This window comes from Orbicella faveolata, unplaced genomic scaffold, assembly GCF_042242905.1.
Source record: "Orbicella faveolata isolate gen_17 unplaced genomic scaffold, um_ofav_v1 contig_50, whole genome shotgun sequence".
Classification (NCBI taxonomy): Eukaryota; Metazoa; Cnidaria; class Anthozoa; order Scleractinia; family Merulinidae; genus Orbicella; species Orbicella faveolata.
This window is the reverse complement of record NW_028301581.1, coordinates 608,696-615,012: the sequence shown is the minus strand read 5'-3', so window position 1 is coordinate 615,012 and position 6,317 is coordinate 608,696. Positions and strand designations below refer to the sequence as shown.

The window sequence follows — 6,317 nt, the reverse complement described above, 5'->3', positions numbered from 1 at the left end:
GAAATTTGCTGTGTTTCACACGCGTTGTCGTGAACTAAGTCTTCTTGGCAGCTTGCTTGGCTGGGCAAGACAAAGAGACGAGAGTCAGTGGTAATTTCCTGGGAATACGAAAGAGTTTCGGTTTTCTTTGTGTGCACATTGGGTATGGCTTCCGAATCTAAATTCCTAGTCCTGAAAATACCTGAAGTGGTCTGACTGCGTAAGTCAGATTTTGGTAAAACCTGTTGTACAACTTGATCAGGGGTTTACAAGGGTTGTTTACTCACAATGCTTTGTTCATTTTCCTTTGGAGCGTCTTCCATTTCTGTGTGAAATATTTTCTCGTTAATCTCTTCTCTTAAAATTGGGTAACTTCTTTTCTGTTTTAATATTGGTTTTAATTTAACTGACGATATATTATGATTTCTTGTATCTATTTTTAACTTCTTCAATGCGTTCCCGTTTTTCTATGGTTTCGTCACTGTTTGTGGTGATAACATCTTTGAGATGTAATTCTTTCCTTTCTAGGTCATCTACGTAGGTACTTTGATGTTTATCAATAATCACGGTAACGCCAGCGTTAATGTTTCCATCGGGACAAATTGACATGTTGTTAACACCTTGTGCGGCGTCATCGCTGAGTGAGAAAACTGTCTGATTTTGCGGTATTCTCTTGGTAATATTAATATGGACATAGCCAGTCTCCATTTTATTTTCAATTTCTGATAAATGATATTTGCGCACTTTCACTTGTGTATTTCTGTTAACCTTTCTTTTATTGCGTCTCGTATGTTGAGAACTCTGGTTCAATTTGGTAACTGTATTTAATTTTCTCAACATGTATTATCAAAAGTTACATTGTGATTACTATTTTTCGTCGCCGAAGAAAGCGGACATAAAGATTCCCTAGACTGTGTTTCAGACACGATATTTTTAGAAGGATATGGGTGTCCCGGGATTACCACGATATCCGAAATAGGCGAGTCAGAAAAACTGTCATCAAGGCGATTGTGACTATTTACAATTGGCGATTCCGTGCGAATATCATCAATACTATTTACACCTGTTTTACAAGTAGAAACATTATGTCGAGCAACCGAATGTCTTGGAGAGAATCTGCTATCTATAGTGGTAAAACAATTTCTGGGCTTATAACTAACTTGATTGTTGTTTCTAGTTGCTCTTCGAAAACCTTGTCTATAATATTTAAATAATTTTGTTCTACCAAAACGGACTCTTGGGGTACCAACAAGAGTCCTTAGGCGTTTCCCTGGTTGGAATTTGGTGGTTCCTCTATGGCTAACATAGAACGTCGATTGTAGAAGGGGTGAATACGGAATTCATTACTATATTCATCATTCCAGCCTCTGTAAGATCGGTCATATGAGCGATTGGCGGAATGGCGCGGATTCTGATACCGCCTTAGAACACTCTCTAAATATGTTAACCGTCGCTGTAACTGGTCTAGTTGACTGTTTGGTCCCTGCTAATTACTAGGTTGAAAAGGGCGCGATGTCCCAGGAGGCTGATCATCATAAGCAGCCATAGCATAAGTTGCGTTTATGTGCTGCTGCTGACGCTGTTGTTGTTTTTGGAGTGTTTTAATGTGATTGGACAATTCGTCCAGTTTCTTTTCAGCAGCTGAAGGACCTGGAGCTGGCGCAGCGGTGGCTATCACCGCATTGTTCAAGTACTTGAAGGTTGCTCCAGGAATTTAGTAAACGTGATTTGCATTTTCGTTAACACAGATTGAGTATCTGAAGCAGCCTGGCGGCGATTGACGATGTCCTTCATACGCTTGAGACTCGGCCTCCTGAAACGTCTTTGGCCTACCTATAGTGACACATAGGCTTGAAGGTCGCCCTGTAATACCTCAATAAAATATCTCACTGTTTCTACGTCAGACAATTTTGATCGTTTGCATAGGCGCGTAATATCAGTAATGTAATCGTCGATGGGCTCGTTTGGAGCGTGTTTACGCGCACTTAATTGTTGACTTAAAATCCAATCCTGTGGGCCAGAGCCAAAACGTGCGCGAAACGCATCAAAAAGAGCAGATAAAGTGCTGGTAGTTTCCTCAGCTAATGTGACAAAGCAGGCGTGCGCAATGCCCCGCAAATAGAGTGAAAAAGCATTAGGTTGCAACTCCTCCGACCAATTATTTAATTTGGCTATGCCACGAAAATTCTTCAACCATACTGACGCGTCCGCTATAGGATTTCCATCAAAAATTTCTGGCTTCAAGCCGTGATCATGACTAGTTGCTTTTTGGTCAATCTTATTTTGTAGAGAATCTAATTGTGTGCGTGTCGTATGCGCTTCTTTTTCTAGATCGCCTTTTATTGTCGTCAGAAAAGAGGTAAAGAAGGCTTTAAATTCTTCTTTTTGGGCAGCATTCATGATATCGGATACAGGACAAACACAAATATTACTTTCTCTGTGCGTTTCAATCAGCTGTGCCTGATGTATTTGAGAACGCGTAACGATCTTTTTAGAGGCTTTAGGCCTAAGTGGCATAAATTGCAACAACCACTATTCCTATCAATTCCAATTAAATGTCGGTGCAAACTTTTAACTAAAAGATAAGAGAATTGGATCACCACAACGAACAGTAGCACAAGTACGTAAGTACTAATAAATATATTATTTAAAACTAGCATAGGGTGCTAGAAAAGGTTACGAAAAAGGAATAATGAGTACGCAACATCAGTAGGCCTTACGCTCCATCTGGCGGGTTGATTTCCTGGCTTGTCCTGGCTTGACCTGGTTTGTGCTGGCTTGACTTGGCTTGACTCAGCTTGTCCTGTTTCTCTTAGTTCTGCAAGTAACTCCGTAAAAGAAAGACACGCACGCGTCGGCTTCTACTTCTTGGAACTTAACCCTCAATGTTCAGTTCTGTTTATTTTTTGTCTCAGTTCCCTTTAGACAGCGACTGTAAACGTTAATGTTGGCGTTTAATCCACCGTCTGCATATGATGATGATGTTAATTACAACATCCACGGTCGAGCAGTTGGTAACCGGAGTGGTCCGGTTAAAACATTACGGCCATAGCCACGTCTAGTCATCCACTGATCGGATTTTCGACACAAAATCCGGGCCGTCGGGCACCGAAACCGGAACTCCACCGGCTTGTTAAAGCGACCTTGGGGAAATTAGCCGATCACTTAAACACTCTTTGTTTGGTTAGCTCGCTTTTTATTTCCACCATTGGTGACTTCATTACAATACTGACAACGTTCCCCTACTGCCACTCTTGACTGATTACAGCGATTACTACAACTCTGATGCGTAGGTTTGGCCCGCGCTCTTTTATCTGGATCACACCCGTGCTGTCAATCAGCTGTCTAATTCGTGTAATTCGACAATTAACGCTGATTTCAGTACATGCGCAGTGTTCTACTAGCATGAATTCGCAGAATTCACTTAGTGAAAAATCTTTTCATTTCTGAATTTCCACTATCAAGCATAGGGTGTATGATCCAAATAAATCAGCACGTTCAATATAACAATTATCAAGAATAAGTTTACAAATTAAAATCAAGGAAAAGTGCCAGGATCTCTAATAAAAGTTGTTGTTGAAAATTCTGAAAAATTGGACAGGAGACTAAAAATGAGTTAAGGATTCTAACGCGACTAATTCCAAAAAGAGCGCTTCCAAAATCTAGATTTCAATTTTTATTTTGTTTTCTCGATCGACACCCGCGAGTAAACAAACGAGTTGCTGAACAACGCAGCTGACCCGAAAACATGTAGTGTAGCAACGGTGCTCGCAGAAGTAGTAGTAGTAGTAGTAGTAGTAGTAGTAGTAGTAGTAGTAAGACTTTTTTTTACTAGGGTAGCATTTGACAGTAATAAAACTGATAACCTAATGGCCCTCAACATAAATGTACCAAAGTATTTTAACAGGTCTAACAAGAATCAGTTAACAAATTATTTAAGTAGATACTATATTCAAAATAGTTAGATTACAGGGCACTATTTCCAATGTAACAACAGTCAAGTAATTTACACATACGAAGAACTAGTTCCTAGGAAACGTAGCACCTGCGTATACAACAACAACGATAAGAAAGGCAACATTTGATCAGCTAGTCAAGGAGGAAGTCTATAATGTCAATGTATCCCAAACACCTAAAATATTCCAATATTATATTTCGAATGACCCAACACCTATTTCTTAAAACATTACCATTATCTTTTTACCCAATATTACAACGAATAAATATGGTTGGGAATTTATATCTTGCTTGCATTTTTATTGTTTTACAATTTTGACCAACTTTGGGTGGAATTCCAGGAACTTGGGCGATATTTCCCAGCCCTAGGGATTCTAAACTAATTCGAGAAGACTTTGGTTTTCAGTGAAATGGCCAGAAGGGAAATTTTTGAACGCTTACTTATGGGCAGTCTGGCCGACATATTAGCTCACTTAGTGACTATGACTGGAAAGTCGCCGAGAGCGGGCTACGCGCAGCGCTATTTTGACCAACTTTGGGTCAATTTAGAGGAACTTGGGTGATATTTCCCAGCACTAGGGACTTTAAACTAATTTTAGTAAGACCTTGGTTTCTAGAGAAATGGGCAGATAAGAATTTTTGACCACTTACTTAGTAGCAGTCTAGCAAAAATATTAACTCACCTAGCAACTATGACTAGAAAGTCGCCGAGATTGGGTTACCGGCAGCGCGATCTTGACCAACTTTGGGTGGATTTCCAACAACTTGGGCGATATTTCCCAGCGCTAGGGACTCTAAACTAATTCGAGAAGACTTTGGATTCTAGTGAAATGACCAGAAAAATATTTTTGAACTTTTACTTATGGACAGTCTGGCCAAAATATTAACTTACTTAATGACTATGACTAGAAAGTCGCCGAGACCGGGCTAGGCGCAGCGCGATTTATACCAAGTTTGGGTCGATATCCAGGAACTTGGGCGATATTTTCCAGTCCTAGGGACTCGAAACTAATTCCAGAAGACCTTGGTTTTCAGTGAAATGGCGAGAAAAGGTGTTTTGAACGCTTACTTATGAGCAGTCTGGCCGAAATATTAACACACTTAGTGACTATGACCAGAAAGTCGCCGAAACCGAGCTACGCGCAGCGCGATTTATACCAACTTTGGGTCGATTACCAGGGACTTGGGCGACATTTCCCAGCCCTAAGGAGTCTAAACTAATATGAGAAGACATTGGTTTTCAGGAAAATTGCGAGACGAAAAATTTTTGGACGCTTACTTATCAGCAGTCTGGCCAAAATAATAACTCACTTAGTGACTATGACTAGACCGGGCTACGCGCAGCGTGATTTTGACCAGAAGAAAAATCGACCAGAGGAAATCGACTAAAAGTTGGTCAAAATCGCGTTGCGCGTAGCCCGGTCGCGGCGACTTTCTGGTCATAGTCACTAAGGGAGGTATTATTTCGGCCAGACTGCTCATAAGTAAGCGTTCCAAACTTTTTCTTCTGGCCATTTTATTGAAAACCAAAGTCTTCTCGAATTTGTTTAGAGTCTTTAGGGCTGGGAAATATCGCCCAAGTGTTTGGAAATCGACCCAAAGTTGGTTGATTGGTTGATTGTTGAGTTGTTGAGTTTTTTTCCATAAATGACCAGAAGAAATGTTTGAAATTCATTACAAAACTGATTGGGGGCGAGGTCTATAATCACGGTGAAAAATGGTTAAGGGCTCTTTTTATGACTGGATATGTTGTATGCAAGCTCACTAACAAGACTCAACATCTGAGACGTTGTCAGATGTGATACTGTCAAGCAAACCCAACTCTTTAAACAATGTGTGGCCATAAATTTACTTTGACTTTTATCCAGAATGCCTGGGATTTAATGGGCCGGACGTCCATAAATTTCTACAAGTAATTAGGCAACAAGAATTGCAAGCTTCGTTAATAAGGGATTTATTACGCAACTGAAAATGTTCAGAAAAATGCCACGATCACAAACTGGAGAAACATTGCAAACTTCAAACGCGCAATTCTGATTGAAAGCCGACTAGTCGCATACTCGCGCCTGATGTTAAACAAAACAGAAGGGAAAAAGAGTTGGAAAGAAAACAAAACGAGTGTTTCGTGTGATCAAAGCAAGCTCTTTCAGAAACGCCATAACACTAACGAAAATCTTTAACAGTGATCGTGGGGGATCATTCTGGACAGTGCCCGGTCCAATACTTAGGGAATACTGTGCCAGCAATGAAGCAATTTGATTGGTTAATCTGAGTTCTTAACCCTCTGAACTAACTTAGTGATGAAATAGAAACTAGTTATGTAACGTTTTCTCTTGGTATACATTGGAATATCCCACTTGTATTCACTTGGTATATACAAA

General features: G+C 40.2%; 1 pseudogene; it reads right to left on the bottom strand.

Moving 5' to 3' along the window:
* Nucleotides 1-1,237: 1,237 nt before the first annotated feature.
* On the bottom strand, nt 1,238-2,486 carry LOC149095502 (uncharacterized; annotated as a pseudogene).
* Between the last annotated feature and the right edge of the window lie 3,831 nt (nt 2,487-6,317).